The sequence below is a fragment of the Caretta caretta genome, chromosome 6 (genome assembly GCF_965140235.1).
Source record: "Caretta caretta isolate rCarCar2 chromosome 6, rCarCar1.hap1, whole genome shotgun sequence".
Taxonomy (NCBI): Eukaryota; Metazoa; Chordata; order Testudines; family Cheloniidae; genus Caretta; species Caretta caretta.
The window spans coordinates 71,896,649-71,912,775 of NC_134211.1; the positions used below are offsets into that span (position 1 = coordinate 71,896,649).

A 16,127-nucleotide genomic window follows, 5' to 3' on the forward strand; every position below is an offset into this window, starting at 1 on the left:
GGGTCCACAGGCCCCCCTCCGCCCCTGAGCACTGGCTCCGCACTCTCATTGACCAGTGGGAGCTGGGGTGGTGGTGATCCCTGCGGGTGAGAGCAGTGCGTGGAGCCTCCTGCCCGTGCCCACTCCCCTCCGCCTAGGACCCAGACCAGCTGGCTGCTTCTGGAGCACGCACAGTGTGGTGCCAGGACAGGCAGGCAGTCTGCCTTAGCCCCCGCACTGTACCACTGACTGGGAGCCGCCCGAGGTAAGCCCACGCCCCAAGCCCCAACCCCCTGCCTCAACCTGTAGCCCCCTCCCGCACTCCAAATCCCTCTGCTCCACCCCCCAACCTGGAGCCTCCTCCTGCACCCTAAACCCCTCATTTCTGGCCCCACCCCAGAACCCACACCCACAGCTGGAGTCCTCACCCCGCTCCTGCACCCCAACCCCTGCCCTAGCCCAGCGAAAGTGAGTGAGGGTGGAGGAGAGGGAGCCACCGAGGGAGAGGGAATGTAGTGAGTGGGGGACGGGGGCCTTAGGGAAGGGGCGGGTCTAGGATTTTTTTTGTGTGACTAGAAAATTGGCAACCCTACCCAAACCATACAGTGAGTCATATAAACTGATCTTAGAACCTAGACCCTGACTGATCCCCAGCCCCCTGCTGTACCCACTACACTAAAATGACCCTGCAGCCACAATTCAGACCACACCTCCTCTCAGGTATCGGTTATTTTGTCACCCAGCTCTTAGACTACAGAAGGGATGGGAATGGGAGGAGCCTCTGATTTGTAAGGGCAACAACATCATCATATATAGGGCGAAGACACATTTCTTATAAAGGGTTTTGAAGGGACCAGGAGCCTGGATTTTTATTTTATCCAACTATGTTAATGTTTGACTCTTATGTAAGACCAAGGCAATCAATCTAAAAACAAAAGTAATATCAATACTGCTCAAGGGTTAATTCAGCAAGGTAGCAGCACAAACCTGCTGCCACCCAGGAACCTGAGTTTGCCCTTTAGATACCGTGCAGGAGCCACGTTAAACGGATATGGCCCGATTCTCCCCTCCAGTGCACCTGGTTTACACTGTAACCAAAAGGATAGTTTGGATTAAGAAGCGAAGGAGAAGTTAGGCTAACGTGGGTCCAAACCCTCGGTGTAGAGGAGTAGGGGAAATTGAAGTTGCTAGTGTGAGAAAAGGCAAAGATAAGTTGGAGACAGTGTGTTATGGGAAAGTAAGAGTGAGCAAGGACGTGACCCAGGGCTTTGTTACCATTATGTTTGGATTATAACTGGTTTAAGCAACGTTTTTAATAAATGTTTATGAAAATTGTGAATGGTTTATTAAAATGTTATCTATATTGCTAGTATGCGAAGGACATTGGTGCAGATGTCAATTTAAATAATGTGCAGTGTAAAGAGCCAATAAGAAGGTGGAAGAAATAGAATTATGGTAGAGGACAGTTTAACGTTAATGAGTACTATAATAGAGTATAAAAGGAGTAGTTTTGCTAAATTGGAAGGGAGAGCTGCAGTTGGCATCCAAAGGATACCATTATGCCAGCAGTGAGTGGAGGGGGTGTCTAGTGGCCGACGATGGGGGTGGGTGTGCAAGGCTGGTGGCGGGGTGAAGATGCAGCACACAGGGTCGGCCGCTTCTCATGCTGGTCCATCAGTGCAGCCCCCACCCCAAGCCAGCTCTCAGCTAGCAGGGCCCTGCCCTGCATCCTGTTTCTGGCCAGCACTGGCTGCACACTGCGAGCTCTGGTGGCTGGTGAGAATGGGCAGGTGCCAGGCAGCAGCCATTACGTGTTGCCTCTGTAGCCCTCCCATCAGCCCTTTACGTGCTCCCCCTCTTGCTGTCCTCTCCCTGCTTTGCTCCTTCGCCCCTACACCCCAGCCCCGCTGTTCCTTCATAACCCCCTGGCGGGGCGTGTCCCGCTCCCAGAGCTGTGCAGGGAACCAGCCTCTGGTCAGAGCGCTCAGCTCACCAGCAGCCTGGCTGGCAGGCTCCTTCCTTCCCCCACTGCCTCTGGCTGGGCCGGCACCCTGGGAAAACCCAAGAGCCTCCGGCCTGGGATGTTGGCCAGGAGGAGCCGAGCCTTGCATGTGCCAAAGCCCCGCACAGCGCTGGTACGGGGAAGCCTCTCCGCCCTTCAGCTAAGCTCTGGAGTGGGGCGGGGGAAGTGATTTCCAGCCTGTTCACACCCCGAACCTGCTGACTCCACGGCAGCCCTGGGGCAGGAGCTTAGCCCCCCTCTTCACCCCCCTTCCCCTGCCCTGGGTCCTGCCCAAGGGAGCGCGGGGCTGCTCCATCCCCTAGGCACCCTTCCCTACTGAGCCACCTCTCTGGCCCATTTTCTGAAGTTCCTGCAGTCAGGTTCCCTGAGCCCTGGTGCACAATGCAGCCTTAGGGCTTAACCCCTTCCTGCCCCTTCCCTTCTTCCTGTAGCCAGTGGGGAGGTGGTGGCAACAGGAGGCAGCTGGGTTATGTCGGTGGCCAGCAGCAGCCTGGAGGTGTTAGCTGCCTTTCGACACTGTATGGGCAGGAAGGAACAAGCTGTTTCCAGCCGGAGGGGGACGGCGGAGAAGAAGAGATGAGCTCTGCAAAGACACAAGCCAGGTCATCCCTTCCTCCTCTCCTCCTCCCCTGCGGCTGGAAGCAGCTCCCATCCCTTCCCTCCTGAACAGTGCCAAAAGGCTGCTGCTGGCCACATTCTGGTGTAAACGCTGGTAGAATTTGGGGGCCTTCATTCCCCCCCACCACCACGTTGCCTTGGGAAGGTGCAATGCCATGTACCAGGAGAGGCAGGTCCATCCCAGGGGCCCAGCCAGGCATGGAGGGCAGAGAGCGCTGGCAGAGAAGTTCGGGTTGGTGACCCCCCCGTGTGAGAGAGGTGTACGGGAGTGTGTGTATGTGTCACCTCTCCCCATGGAGGGGGAGGAGGTGTGTGTGTCACCCCTCCCTATGTGAACCCTAAAGCCTTAAAGATAAGAAGGTAAATAAAAAGAATCTAACTGTGCAGTATTTCTTTTTAATGGGGGCTCAGTCAACTTCATGTTAATTTTAACATTTGTACTGCATAGTTCTGATTGATGGCCGTTGAACTCACTTGAATACGAGTAATTTTACCAGGTGTCCCATATTCAGCAGAGGGAAATATGGTCACCCTATTTTTTAATAAAGTTTGGTTGTATCATTCAAAGTGTTGCCTAGTGATCCTACTAAACAGTTTTTCTGAAACGAACCTAGAAGCTTGAATCTGAAAACCAAGCTGGGTTTTCTTGGACCTTTATGTTTAACAACTCAGTATTAATTGGGAACATTTCAGCATAAAGGTTAACAAATGTTGACAGCATTGATATAACCCATTCATATCAACAGAGATGCACAGGAGCAAAAGAGATGTGATAGAGTGGAAAATTGGTCCCATGGTTTAGATCCTGATCTGGCATTGATTGGTCTGAGATTGGTGTGATGATAAATGTGCTCTCCCCTAACCTCTGGGGCTGAGGAGGGTAGCACCAGAGATTCTATCACTGACTGAAGAGGAGTGTTAACTGGATTCCCAGGGCATTATGTCTGAGCCAGACCAACGGAGCATTATGGTGACATGGGGCCTTAGATACCATCCTTCTACAAAGATAGATAAACCTTGATTATCAGGAACAAAAATCATGGAGTCTAGGTCTGAAAATAAAATATTGTATGATCCAGGGGAATGGGATGTATGTAGTTAAATGCATTTTTACTTACAATTAGAGCTAATCTGTCTAATTGTTTCAAACAGTTTACTCGACATATTTAACCCTTTCTCGCTGCTCATGAATTGTCTTTGAACCGATTGTGATTTTTACGAACACATCAAATAGTTTTGACAAACATGTTTGACCTGTGGGTTGTTCACAAACTGTTCACAGCAAATATCCAGTTAGGAACGGATACTGAGAATTCGTTATTTGACGTTTGGGACTGGTCACCCAGCTCGCATGCTGTTGTTTCTGTTCCATGGTAGGATGCTGAACTTTTACCAAGTACATACACTTTCCTCTGTAAGGAATTTTGTTTAGTCACAAAACAAATTTTGTTTCTCAGTTAACTGAATGTCACCTACTGGGCCCCAGATTCTCTCTCATGAACGTTCTTACACACAAAATGTTTTTCACATGAATGTTCACAGGCAGCACACCACAGAGGGGCACTTACAGGCTGCTTTGAAGCCCAGTTGCTAATATCACAAACAGGTCTTTATACTAGTTGACCAGCCTATTTACTAATAGCTTATTTATAAGCCATTGTTCATACATATCAATATGCTGCACAATGTGAGCATCAATACACAGTCTTACCACATGATTAATGACTTGACTGCTTCGGGGAGAGAGAATTTATACAATGCCAGTACAGCAGCACCCCTTTCACAAGCAGCAATTTAGGGATTCAGCTGCACTGGGCATTGGTCTTAGGATGGGCTTCAAAAGGGGGATTGGCCTTTTATCTTTTCAGCAAATGCCTCATTTTGTACATATTCCCAAGCCCCACCTTTGAGTACTCACTTACCAGCTATGTGCTTCTCTTCTTCTTCTCAGACTACTTCACTGTTCGGTCCTCCAGTACATTAAGTCACTTAATATCCTGGCAAACAAGAGGAGAAATGAATCAGTAAATATTACTGGACAATTGCCACACAGACCTACCTTCTCCATGTGTGTGCGCGCGCGCGTGTGAGTGTGTGTGTGTGTGAGAGAGATCACTTGGTTAAAAGAGATTGTGTGTACATTGCCAATGTAAATCTGACAAATGGTTTTCAAATAGTATGAAATTAGCCAGTTTCCTAATACTTCAGATATACAACACAATATGTCAGCAGCTGTGCTGAAAGGGTCTTAGCTGACATAGCAAAGAAGAAATGCAGGGATATGGGCATGAGGGGTTTTAGCCGGTGAATCAATAAGTATCTCTGATAGGTATGGTGAGGGTCCCTGCAGATATAAGGGGCTCCCTGGAGATATTGTTACATCTTGCATACAGAGAACCAGTAGGCATGTTCCTGACATGGGCTGTCTGCTTTCCCAAGCATCATCAGGGGTGACTTTAACCTTCCTCACCAACTGCCAAGTCCAGCAAGGCATTTTCTTTCCATGCTCCACGTTGTTGACAGCTTACACTAACAGGTCCCAAATGCCACGTCCCCGTAAGAGACACACATTCTTGCTTGTCTAAAGGGGATGGGGAGGTGAAAGAAAGGAGATCTCACTGACTGTCCCACTGTGAGAATGCCAGTAGAGGACAATTCTGAGTAGAAAAAGGGCTGCAGGGAAACTACCACTGCCATCCAGCAAACCCGATTGGTGGACGGTGTTGCTGGGCTATAGGAGCAAAGATGGAGTAAATTCCTTCCCAAAGGAGCCCAGGTCCCAGTTTTCTTTCCCTTCCAGAACCAGATCTGAAGGGAAAAGCTCCACAAACCCCACTGCTCTCCTCTCACATTGCCCTAAAGTGGTATTGCCAACACACAAGAGCTCAGCACATGCATTCCTGGCACTGCTAAGATTGAAAATGCAGCTCCAAAGAGAAGGGGTTAACCCATAGAAGCACAGCCACTGAGAGGTTAGTTTAAACTGACAAACCTAGTCCTCTGTAAACAGAGGAAACAAATCACATGAAACCGCAGCCATTAGAATGTTGTTGTTTTAAATACAAAAAGCAAACCCAGTGACCGTCCCCAGACCTGCGATCTGAAGCTTACCCCAGATTTCTCACTGCTCCGGAACCAGTGGTGAGGTGGAAATATTCTCACGCTGGAATCCGTTGACTCTCCGAGAAACTTGAAAGAGAAAGGAGAAGGCAAGAGAGAGCGGAAGAGAAGGGGGCGGAGGCAGCTCTGACATGTTTGTACAGTGCCTGGTTCACCTAGCTGTGAATTTGATTTCAGGGTGTGGTGGTAGATGAGACACAGAAATGTTCAGCGCTGGAAAGTTTCAGGCTCTCATTGCAAAGAGCATGATGAATGTTGACACTGGGGCCTCATGAGATCCTCCTTCCTCCTCCTCATCACCATCTCCCTTTGGACTCTGGAAGGGACAGAAGAGAGAAGGTGCTCAGAGTCGTACGAGAGCAATGAGGTTTGCTGGGTCTCAGACAAGAACCTCTGCAAGGTCGCCACCTTGCAGCCCTCCTCACTGGCTGACCTATTAATGCTCCAACTTGCTGTTACCGCACTTCTCTCATTTCCACTGCCTTGGGGCCTAGAGCTGCTGCAGTTCCGAATGAATCCCGACGTCTCCTGCTGTGTTGTGAATTTCAGGACCTGCCACAAATTCCTAGTCATTCCTGGCAGGTGGAGCTTTCATCATTTGATATGTGTCTGGATAGATGATAATTAATTTGCATTGCAGATGTGCAGCACATGACCTGGTGCCAATACTTTCCCTCTGTAGCTTGCCACGAGTCAGTGCTGTGTGATTTACTGTTTAGTATCACCCTATGATCCTGTTGCTTTGATTGTGCTGTGGCTTGGGGCTTATTGACTCCTGGAAATGTACATTTCTGCGTCAGTGACTTCTGTCTGCTGGAACATCAGCCAGCAGAGGGGGAGGGGAAGAGGTGGAACATGGATGAGGAACAGGAGGAGGTCAGAGTTCATGTCTGCCAAAGCCATCAACAGCTCTTTCCCTAGAGCAAATAAAGGGGACTCTTGCCTTATTGCAACAGTCTATTGCAAACAATGCCAGTCTAAACACCAAGATGATTAGGTCCAAAGAGCAAAGATAAAAATACCCTCAGCCCTCACTGTGTAATTTACTCCCTTTTGTGTGTGTGTGTGTGTGTGTGTGTGTGTTTTGCTAACATGGTATTAAATTTAAAAAAAAAAAATCCATGATGTAAGTAACCCTGATTAATTAAACTGACATGGGCACCCCGGACAGATATCATGGCCCAGTGGATGGGGCAGAGAAGTGGGACTCAGGAGACCTGGGTCCTAATTCTGACCCTGCCACTGTCTGGCTGTGTCCCCTCAGGTAAAGTCACCTCCAAGTGCCTCAGTTTCCCCTCCCACTGCTTCACTTGTCTATTTAGATTACAAGCTCTTCAGGACAGGGTGTCTTTTACTATGTATATGTACAGTGCCCAGCACAATGGGCCCAGGATCTCAGCTGGGATCTATAGGAACGACTGTAGTACAGAGAATCATGAGGATAATACCGAGGGCAGGTCTACGCTGGAAATGCTACATTGGCACAGCTGCATCAATGCAGCTGTGCCGCTGCAGCGTGTCTGGTGAAGACACTCTATGCCGACAGGAGAGCGCTCTCCCGTCGGCATAATTACTCCCCCTCCATGAGAGGCAGAAGTTCTGTTGGCGGGAGAGCATCTCCGCTGATATAGCACGGGTATGGACAGCGCTTAGGTCGCTGTAACTCATATCGCTCAGGGGGGTGCCTTTTTTCACCCTGAGCGATGTAAGTTAGATCAACTAAAGTGGTAGCATGGACCTGCCCTTAGACAGAGTGAGGATGTGTACGTAGCGACTGTGGCCTGTACTGGAATAAAGTTTGATGTTGTGTTACAATGACTGGGATCAATATTCTCTCCTCGGCTTTTCACAGCTTCTGGCAGTCTGCCAAGAACTCACAAGGAGGTTTTCTGCTGGAGACAGGAAGTGCAGTCACTGCTTCCCTACATTATCTACAGGTCCTTGTCTGCTGAGGCCTGCCGAGGAGATTTCCTACTGGTTCGCTCCAGCAGCCTCTTTGGTGTCTAGGAAGTGAAGTTAGCCAAGACCCTTTCTATTTGCGGATTAGCCTGCCTGCTCCTATTGGGGCATGTAAAGTTGGGAGTCCCATGAGCCGTTGTATCCAAGAAAGGGAACATTTTTATTAGTGATGGCAAACACCAAACAGGGCTCAGAAGAGAGAAGGGCCAGCATTAGCCCTCCAGCAGCTCTCCCTTCAGAAGATAATAGCTCATCTTAATTACTTAGCCTTTTACAGTTTGTATGGCAAATTCCACCTTCTCTGTATGTACATATATATCTGTCTTCTTACTATATGTTCCATTCAATGCATCCGATGAAGTGGCTGTAGCCCACAAAAGCTTATGCTCTAATAAATTGGTTAGTCTCTAAGGTGCCACAAGTACTCCTGGGTTTTTTTCAGAAGACTGCAATTTGAGCTGCAAAGTGCTGCCATGTGGAGGATCAGAGCATGATCCCTTGTTTGCCAGGTTGGCAAGTGAAGTGCCTGCTGCTGAGATGTGTCTGTTACACTCTTGCATACTGTCAATAACATCTGCTACTTCTATGCATCTCCACTGTGCCAGGCCGTGAGTGTTGGTCTATATGGGTAAGTTTGGGAGAGTAGCACAAAGAAATCTCACTTATACTGTACAGGGAGTCACCCAGGTTTGGGACTGCCTTTAAATCTACACAAGACTGATCCCCCACGGCTTTAAGTGTTTCGGGAGCATTGCACAAAGCCCTCTAAAACAAGAGGCACATCTTAGTCATGGAGACAAGCTTTGCCACAGACGGAAGAGCCTGGCTTTACTTGCCAGAATGAGGACTTTGGATGGAGCCAAAGACAAGCCTGCTGACAGCAATTCTGGGCCCCCACAAACGCACAAGTCACGCCCATGCAGATGCGGTCCGCCTGACATTTGGGCGGTGCTGTGCCTCTGCTGGCTGGTGTCCAACAAGCTGCCAGCTGCGCTGCTGGGCGCACTCTTCCCGCACAGCCAGGGCTTCCACAAGCCTGCCCAGTACGGTTACCAACTGCCTAATCATGCAAACCCATAGACCCTTGCCCCGAGACCACGCCCCTGTCCCACCCCTTCTTTGAGATCCCACCCCCTGCTCACTCCATCCCCACTTCCTCCTCCATTGCTCACTCTCCCGCACCCTCACTCACTTTCACCAGACTGAGGCAGAGGGTTGGGGTGCAGGTTCTGGGAGGGAGTTTGGGTGAGGGCTCTAGGTTGGGGCTGGGGTGCAGGAGGGGGTGTGGGCTCTGGCCTGGGGCAGGGGTGCAGGAGGGAGTGTGGGGTGTGGGCTCTGGGCTGGGGCAGGGGTGCAGGAGTGGGGCAGGGGGTCAGTGCTTACCTCAGGTGGCTCCCACAAGCAACTGGCACACCCCTCTGGCAGCAGCTCCTAGGCAGAGGGCCCAGAGGGTCTCTGCACGCTGCTGCCTGCGGGCACTGCCCCCGCAGCTCCCATTGGCCAGTGCGGAGTCAGCACTCAGGGCAGGTGCAGCGCACGGAGACTCCCTCCCTAGGGGCCACAGGGACATGCCGGCCGCTTCCAGAAGCGGTGCGGAGCGAGAGCGGGCAGGAAGCCTTTTAAATCACCCGGGCCCCTGGCCAATTGCCCTCTTTGCCCTCCCCTGTCGGCAGGCCTGGAGCCAGAGCAGCTCAAAGCCTGACGTGAACCTCAGTAGTCTTGGATCTTAAATAAAGACCAGGAGCGTCATTTAGGGTGGGCAGGGGGCGGCTCTAGCCCCCCTCTCAGTTTTGTACCCGAGGTCTCCTCACAGTGCATGCCCTACCTCAGCTGGGAGCTCTTAATTGCATCACATCTTGAGTGTGATATGTGATGAATTCTGTACTGCTCCCAGCTTCCGCCTTTGGGGCAGGGAGTTTGTTTATAAACAGAAGCAGGGTGATTAAGATAACAAAAGCCTTGTCATTAAATTAAGGATTGTTAGATGATCTTGAAAGCATTGCCAGGCACTCCAGTTAAAAGATAGGAAACAAAGGGTAGGAATAAATGGTTAGAGTAGAGAGAGGTAAATAGTGGTATCCCACAGAGCTCTGTACTGGGACTGGTGCTGTTCAACATATTCATAAATGATCTGGAAAAAAGGGTAAACAGTGAGGTAGTAAAATTTACAGATGATACAAAACTACTCAAGATAGTTAAGTCCAAAGCAGGCTGAAAATGGTTACAAAGAGAGCTCACAAAATTGGGTGACTGGGCAACACAATGGCAGATGAAATTCAGTGTTGACAAATGCAAAGTAATGCACATGGCAAAATATAATCCCAACTATGCATACAAAATGATGGAGTCTAAATTAGCTGTTGCCCATCAAGAAAGAGATCTTGGTGTCATTGTGGATAGTTCTCTGAAAACATCCACTCAATGTCCATTGACAATCAAAAAAGCTAACAGAATAGTGGGAATCATTAGGAAGGGGATAGATAATAAGATGGAAAATATATCACCTCTATATAAATCCATGGTACGCTCATTGAATACTGCATGCAGATTTGGTCACCCCATCTCAAAAAAAGATGTATTGGATTTGGAAAAGGTACAGAGAAGAGCAACAGAAATGATGAGGGGTCTGGAACACCTACCGTATAGAGAGAGATTAAAAAGACTGGGACTTTTCAGCTTGGAAAAGAGATGACAAAGGGGGAATATGATAGAGGTCTATAAAATCATGAATGGTGTGAAAAAATTGAATAAGGAAATGTTATTTACTCTGTCACATAACACAAGAACTAGGGGTCACCCAATGAAATTTATAGGCAGCAGATTTAAAACAAATAAAATAACATATTTCTTTCACTGTGGAACTCTTTGCCAGGGGTGTTGTGAAGACCAAAACTATAACAGGGTTCCAATAAGAGCTAGATAAGTTCATGGAGGATAGGTCCATCAATGGCTATTAGCCAGGATGGGCAGGAGTCCAACACCATATTCTGCATGTCCCTAGCTTCTGTTTGCCAGAAGTTGGGAGTGGATGACAGGGGACAGATCACTTGATGATTGCCTGTTCTGTTCATTCCCTCTGCAGTACCTGGCATTGGCCACAGTCAGAAGACAAGATACTGGGCTAGATGGACGATTGGTCTTATGCAGCATGGCAGAATGGCCATTCTAATGTTCTTATAAAGAACCCAGATGTATCTGCCCCCCGCTGTAACCCACTAGACCCCACTCCTCTCCCAGAGCACAGGAGTCCTGATGGGGGTCTCTCTCTCTCCACAGAGTTAGTAGCAAAGTAAGTTAGTCTTTAAGATGCCACCGGACTCCTCATTGTTTCTGTGGATACAGACTAACACGGCTACCCCTCTGATACTTAGGAAAGTAAGAATATACATTAAAATTTTAAACCTAACCAGTGTCCCTTAAGTGACTTGCTACAAGATGTCAGAACATGTTAGTATTAAAGCTGAGTGGGTCTAATATTTATTTAATTTTCTTTCTTTTATGTAGGAATTAGATATAATGCGCCCGTCAGCTAATTGTTAGGTTATCTGCCAAAAAAACTACAGTTTTCAAGCGCCTAAGGAGCCCCTGGAATCATGGTTAAGGTTGCCCCGCCCCCACACCAAAATCTGAAGTGGTGCCCCTGATGAAGACTAGGACATTTTCCAGGTTTTTTAGGTATGACTTGGATTCCTAGCATCCCATGCACTTTTGAAAATAGACTTTCGCTTGGATTGAAGTTATCTATATTTTCCCTCCAATTACAATTTGTCCCTTTGCCTCTGATCACTCTTCCCAGTTGCTCTTTCAGACTGCTTCTCCCAACCCCAGGACTGCCTCCCCTATGGCAGCCATAACTGGGGAACAAGACAGCAGGGTGTAATGGTTACCCTCACTGGCTCAGCCTGGTTATTTGATTTATAAATACAGCAAACTATCTGAACCACCTCACACCATGTCTCCAAAAGGGAGAAACTCGTTGCCTTATTTCAATCGGCTGCTGTGGGTCTCCTTTCTATCTCTCTCCCTCATAGCCCAGCACAAAACCCAGCACCAGTACTCACCACCTGCTGCCGCCCCCACGCTCTCATCTTTGGTGGATCAGACTCAAGGAGCTTTCTATTGCAGCAGGCCCCAGATATGTGCTGGAGACTGGGAGCGGCAATCCAGCAGCAGGTTTGGAGCTCAGGTGCAATTTAGATAAGCATTCTAAAGTTGAGGTGCTTACCCAAGGCTTATCTGAACCATGCAGACCTTGAGTCTGTACAGCTGGCAGGGAATCTCACAAGAAGAGCCTCTCACCGTGTTCTCATTTATTTTACTTAATTATATTATTTTTTGCACGTTTGCTTTCAGTTCCAGCTAGAAATAGTGTAAGAACAGCCTCTCCTAAGCTATTTCAGCACTTGCATCTAGCTAAGCAAGACCATCCACATCTAATTCTTTACTATTTGTATTACAGTAGTGCCCTGGAGTCCCAAGTAGGACAGGGCCCTATTTGTGCTTAGTGCAGTAAAAACACACAGAACAAGGCAGGGACTGTGGTGAAGAGTTTACACTTTAATCCTGCTTCCATTTCTTGAAATGCAGAAGGATGTAAGGATGGGGATTGTTTTAGTCTAGCAGAGTTTGCTCATCCCTGTTGGAGAACTGAGTTCTGTCTAGAGACCACAAGACATCCACATTCAGCAGCCTCATTGGCTGGGGGCCCCCCAAGGTTATTTACAGAGGAGCTGGAGCACCTGACTACTGAAAGTACAAGGGCCCAAGCCTGAATAACAGACACAGCAGGACTCCCATCAGGAACACAAAGCATTTAGATAAGGAGACAGATTTGCTTCAGAAGGGACAAGAAAGTAACCAGCTTCACTTTAGAGTCGTTTACTCCATCCAGCCTGGACATGACACTCAAGCAAAAGCTTGAGACCATCACTAGGACAGCATACATGGCATTTTGCTATTGGTAAAATGCCAGTAGCTCAGCAAATGGTTCCTGTACATAATATTGCCCCAGTTTGGTTCTAAATCACTTCCATGCACTTGTTCAACATCTTTTCCCTTAAAATAAACTCTCAGGCTGGTTGAATTGCAAAAGAAATAAAGACAGGTTTCAGAGTAGCAGCCGTGTTAGTCTGTAGTCGCAAAAAGAAAAGGAGTACTTGTGGCACCTTAGAGACTAACCAATTTATTTGAGCATAAGCTTTCATGAGCTACAGCTCACTTCATCGGATGCAATAGAAATAATGTAACGTTTAGTCCCAAAAATGTTCCAATAGGTTTAACCACATCAGTGCTGCCTTACATGCCAGATATGGGTGGCAGGAGCTACACTAAAGGCATATCTGATGCTTCCCCCAACTACCAGGTAAATCATCCCTTCACTGCCAAAGTTACTACAGAGGGTCAGTACGTTCTAGCTCTCCCATAGTCTCATTGTGCCACCTTGGGCAAATCCCTTCTACTCTGTTGCTCAGTGTGCAGATCTGTAAAATGATTCTATGAACACCTACCCCACCCAGATACTAGACTTCATGTTAATTCATGTTGAATTCATGTTTCTTGAAGTGCTCTGAGATCCTTAAAGATGCTACAGAAGTACAGGCTGAAATCTTTCGCAGAGGAAACAGGGACACAGATTATAGTAACCTCTGTTCAGAACATCTATTCTAGGTCAATCATCTGAAGTAGAGATATTAATCAAATTCAGATACAGTATAATCTATCTACTTTATTAGCCAGCAAAATGGTAACAGTCTGCTAATAGCTATAACATATTAGTTTTATTATTCAACCTCCAGCTTCAACTTCTACTTAAACCCTAATTTCTTCGTTGCTTTTTAACACTCATCTGAGAGTTTTTGCTCATGTATACGATTGGCCTACACCTTTCCCTAGTACATATAAAATATTACATGGGCTGCTGGACAGTTACATCTGCTTATGAAATATTCCTGCTGGCCATATTTCAAACATCTACATTCCACGTTTAATGCCAAGTCAACCCCACTCTGTGTCTCTCTTAGGGCACCACTACACTGGCAGAGTTACAGCACCACCCAGAGAGCACAGAAGGGAAACCGTTGTTGTGCGTTCACACTGACAGCTGCCTGCGCAATAGCGTGTTCACACTTGTGGCACTTGCAGTGGTATTCGGAGCGGTGCACTCTGAGCAGCTATCCCACAGAGCACCTCTTTCTCTTCTGCCACAGAGACTTGTGGCAAAGTGGGGGAGTGGGGCATCCTGGGTCCTGTCCCAATGCCCCGTGATGCGTTGCTTTACATCCCAGCAAACCCTGTGCTTCCATCTGCATTTGGTACCATCTTTCAATGGTTTGTGCACTGTGCGCCCTGCCTCTTTCAGGCTGCAGGGATGGATCCCGAACTGCTGACTAGTATGCTGCTCACTCTGAGAACACATCATGAGTGGCAGTCAAGTTATTCCTTAAACTACAAAGTCAAGAGGAGTGCAACTTTGATCTCACCACGCATAGTGGCTATGACACGAGATCGCTTGTGGCTTCCATGGAGGTGCTGACCACAGTGGAACGCCGCTTTTGGGCTTGGGAAACAAGCACTGAGTGGTGGGATCACATCACGATGCACGTCTGGGATGACGAGCAGTGGCTGCAGAACTTTTTCATGAGGAAAGCCACATTCATGGGACTGCGTGATGAGCTCACCCCAGCCCTGCGGCGCAAGGACACGAGAGTGAGCACTGCCCTGTCACTGGAAAAGCGCGTGGCGATTGCACTGTGGAAACTGGGTACTCCAGGCTGCTACCAGTTGGTTGCAAACCAGTTTGGAGTGGGAAAGTCGACCGTTGGAGTTGTGTTGATGGAAGCGTGCAGGACCATTAATCGCATCCTGCTCCGAAAGACCATGACTCTGGGCAACGTGCATGACATTGTGGATGGTTTTGCACAAATGGGCTTCCCTAACTGCAGAGGGGTGACAGATGTTCCAATTCTGGCACCAGACCACCTACCCACCGACTACATTAATCGCAAGGGGTATTTCTCAATGGTTCTCCAGGCACTTGTGGATCACCATGGGAATTTCACAGACATTAATACAGGCTGATCCAGAAAGGTGCATGATGCAGGCATCTTTCAGAACACTGGCCTGTTCAAGAAGCTGCAAGCAGGGACTTTCTTCCCGGACCAGAAGATCACCGTAGGGGAAGTCGAAATGCCCATTGTGATCCCGGGAGACCTCGCCTATCCCTTAATGCCATGGCCATGCACGGGGCAACTTGACAGCAGCAAGGAGTGGTTCAACAACAAACAGGCTGAGCAAGTGCAGAATGACTGTTGAGTGTGCAGTTGGCCGTTTAAAAGCCCACTGGCGATGCCTGTATGGGAAGCTGGACCTTGCCGATGACAATATTCCTGTGCTTATAGCTGCATGCTGTACGCTCCATAATATTTGTGAAGGGAAGGGTGAAAGCTTCACTCAGGGCTGGACGGCAGAGGCTCAGCACCTGGAGGCTGCGTTTGAACAGCCAGAGACCAGGACTATTAGAGGGCACAGCGCAGGGCCATAAGGATCAGGGATGCCTTGAGGCATCAACTTGAAGCTGAAAGCCACTAATATTGGTTGCTATGCTCGGGATTGCAGTGCTTGTAATGCTAGGAGGTGATTGGTGCACACGATGCAAGAAAGAGCCTTAACATAATTGTATGTTGCTTTGCAGTGCTCTTTTTGCTTTCACTTAATAGAATAAAGATTGCTTTCAAACCAACACAATTCTTTTATTAAAAGACAACCCCTGGAGGAGAGAGTCAAATGAAAAAATTCATCAGTAGGGAGGGGAATGAGAGAAGGGGGAAGGGAAGGTCTCAAGAGGAGGAGGGGTTCCAGGACAGCTACAGATTTGTGTAGGTCCAGGGATCATACCCAATCTTCTCCTTTGGAGGACAGTGCAGAAGGTGCTGTACTTCAGTAGGGCCAAATTGCAGAGGGATGGTGTTGAGTGCAGTGGGTAGTGGGAGTCCACAGTGCTGATACGGCTAGATTCTCGCTGGAAAGTATTAAGGGAGACTATGCTAGGCTGGGGAGGACGCTTAAGGAAATTGAGGCTCAGGTGATCTTTAGTGGGATTCTGCCTGTTCCTAGAGAAGGGCAACAAAGGTGTGACAAGATTATGACTATCAATAGATGGCTTAGGCAGTGGTGCTATAAGGAGGGCTTTGGGATGTATGGTCATTGGGAGGCATTCATGGATAGAGGACAGTTCTCTCGGGATGGACTTCATCTGAGTAGGGAAGGAAATAGACTTCTAGGATGGAGGCTGGCACAACTGATTAAGAGAGCTTTAAACTAGGAATTTGGGGGAGATGGTTGGGAGATGTCCAGGTAATCTCCACGCCAGAACTTAGCATAGAGTGGAAAGAAAATGAAGTAAGAGTGGATACAGTTGTAGGTAGGAGGA

General features: G+C 48.2%; 1 protein-coding gene across 2 annotated transcripts in view; it reads right to left on the bottom strand.

Moving 5' to 3' along the window:
* Positions 1-16,127, bottom strand: part of PAK6 (p21 (RAC1) activated kinase 6) — a 54,827-nt gene that overhangs the window by 24,712 nt on the left and 13,988 nt on the right. Inside the window, exons 2-3 of one of the 2 annotated variants that reach the window (XM_048852626.2) lie at positions 5,732-6,056; positions 4,543-4,617 (exon numbers count right to left, since the gene is read on the bottom strand). The gene's annotated coding sequence lies outside the window, so the exon portion shown is untranslated. The remainder of the gene's footprint in view (positions 1-4,542; positions 4,618-5,731; positions 6,057-16,127) is intronic. The other variant, XM_048852627.2, reaches the window with a different exon arrangement.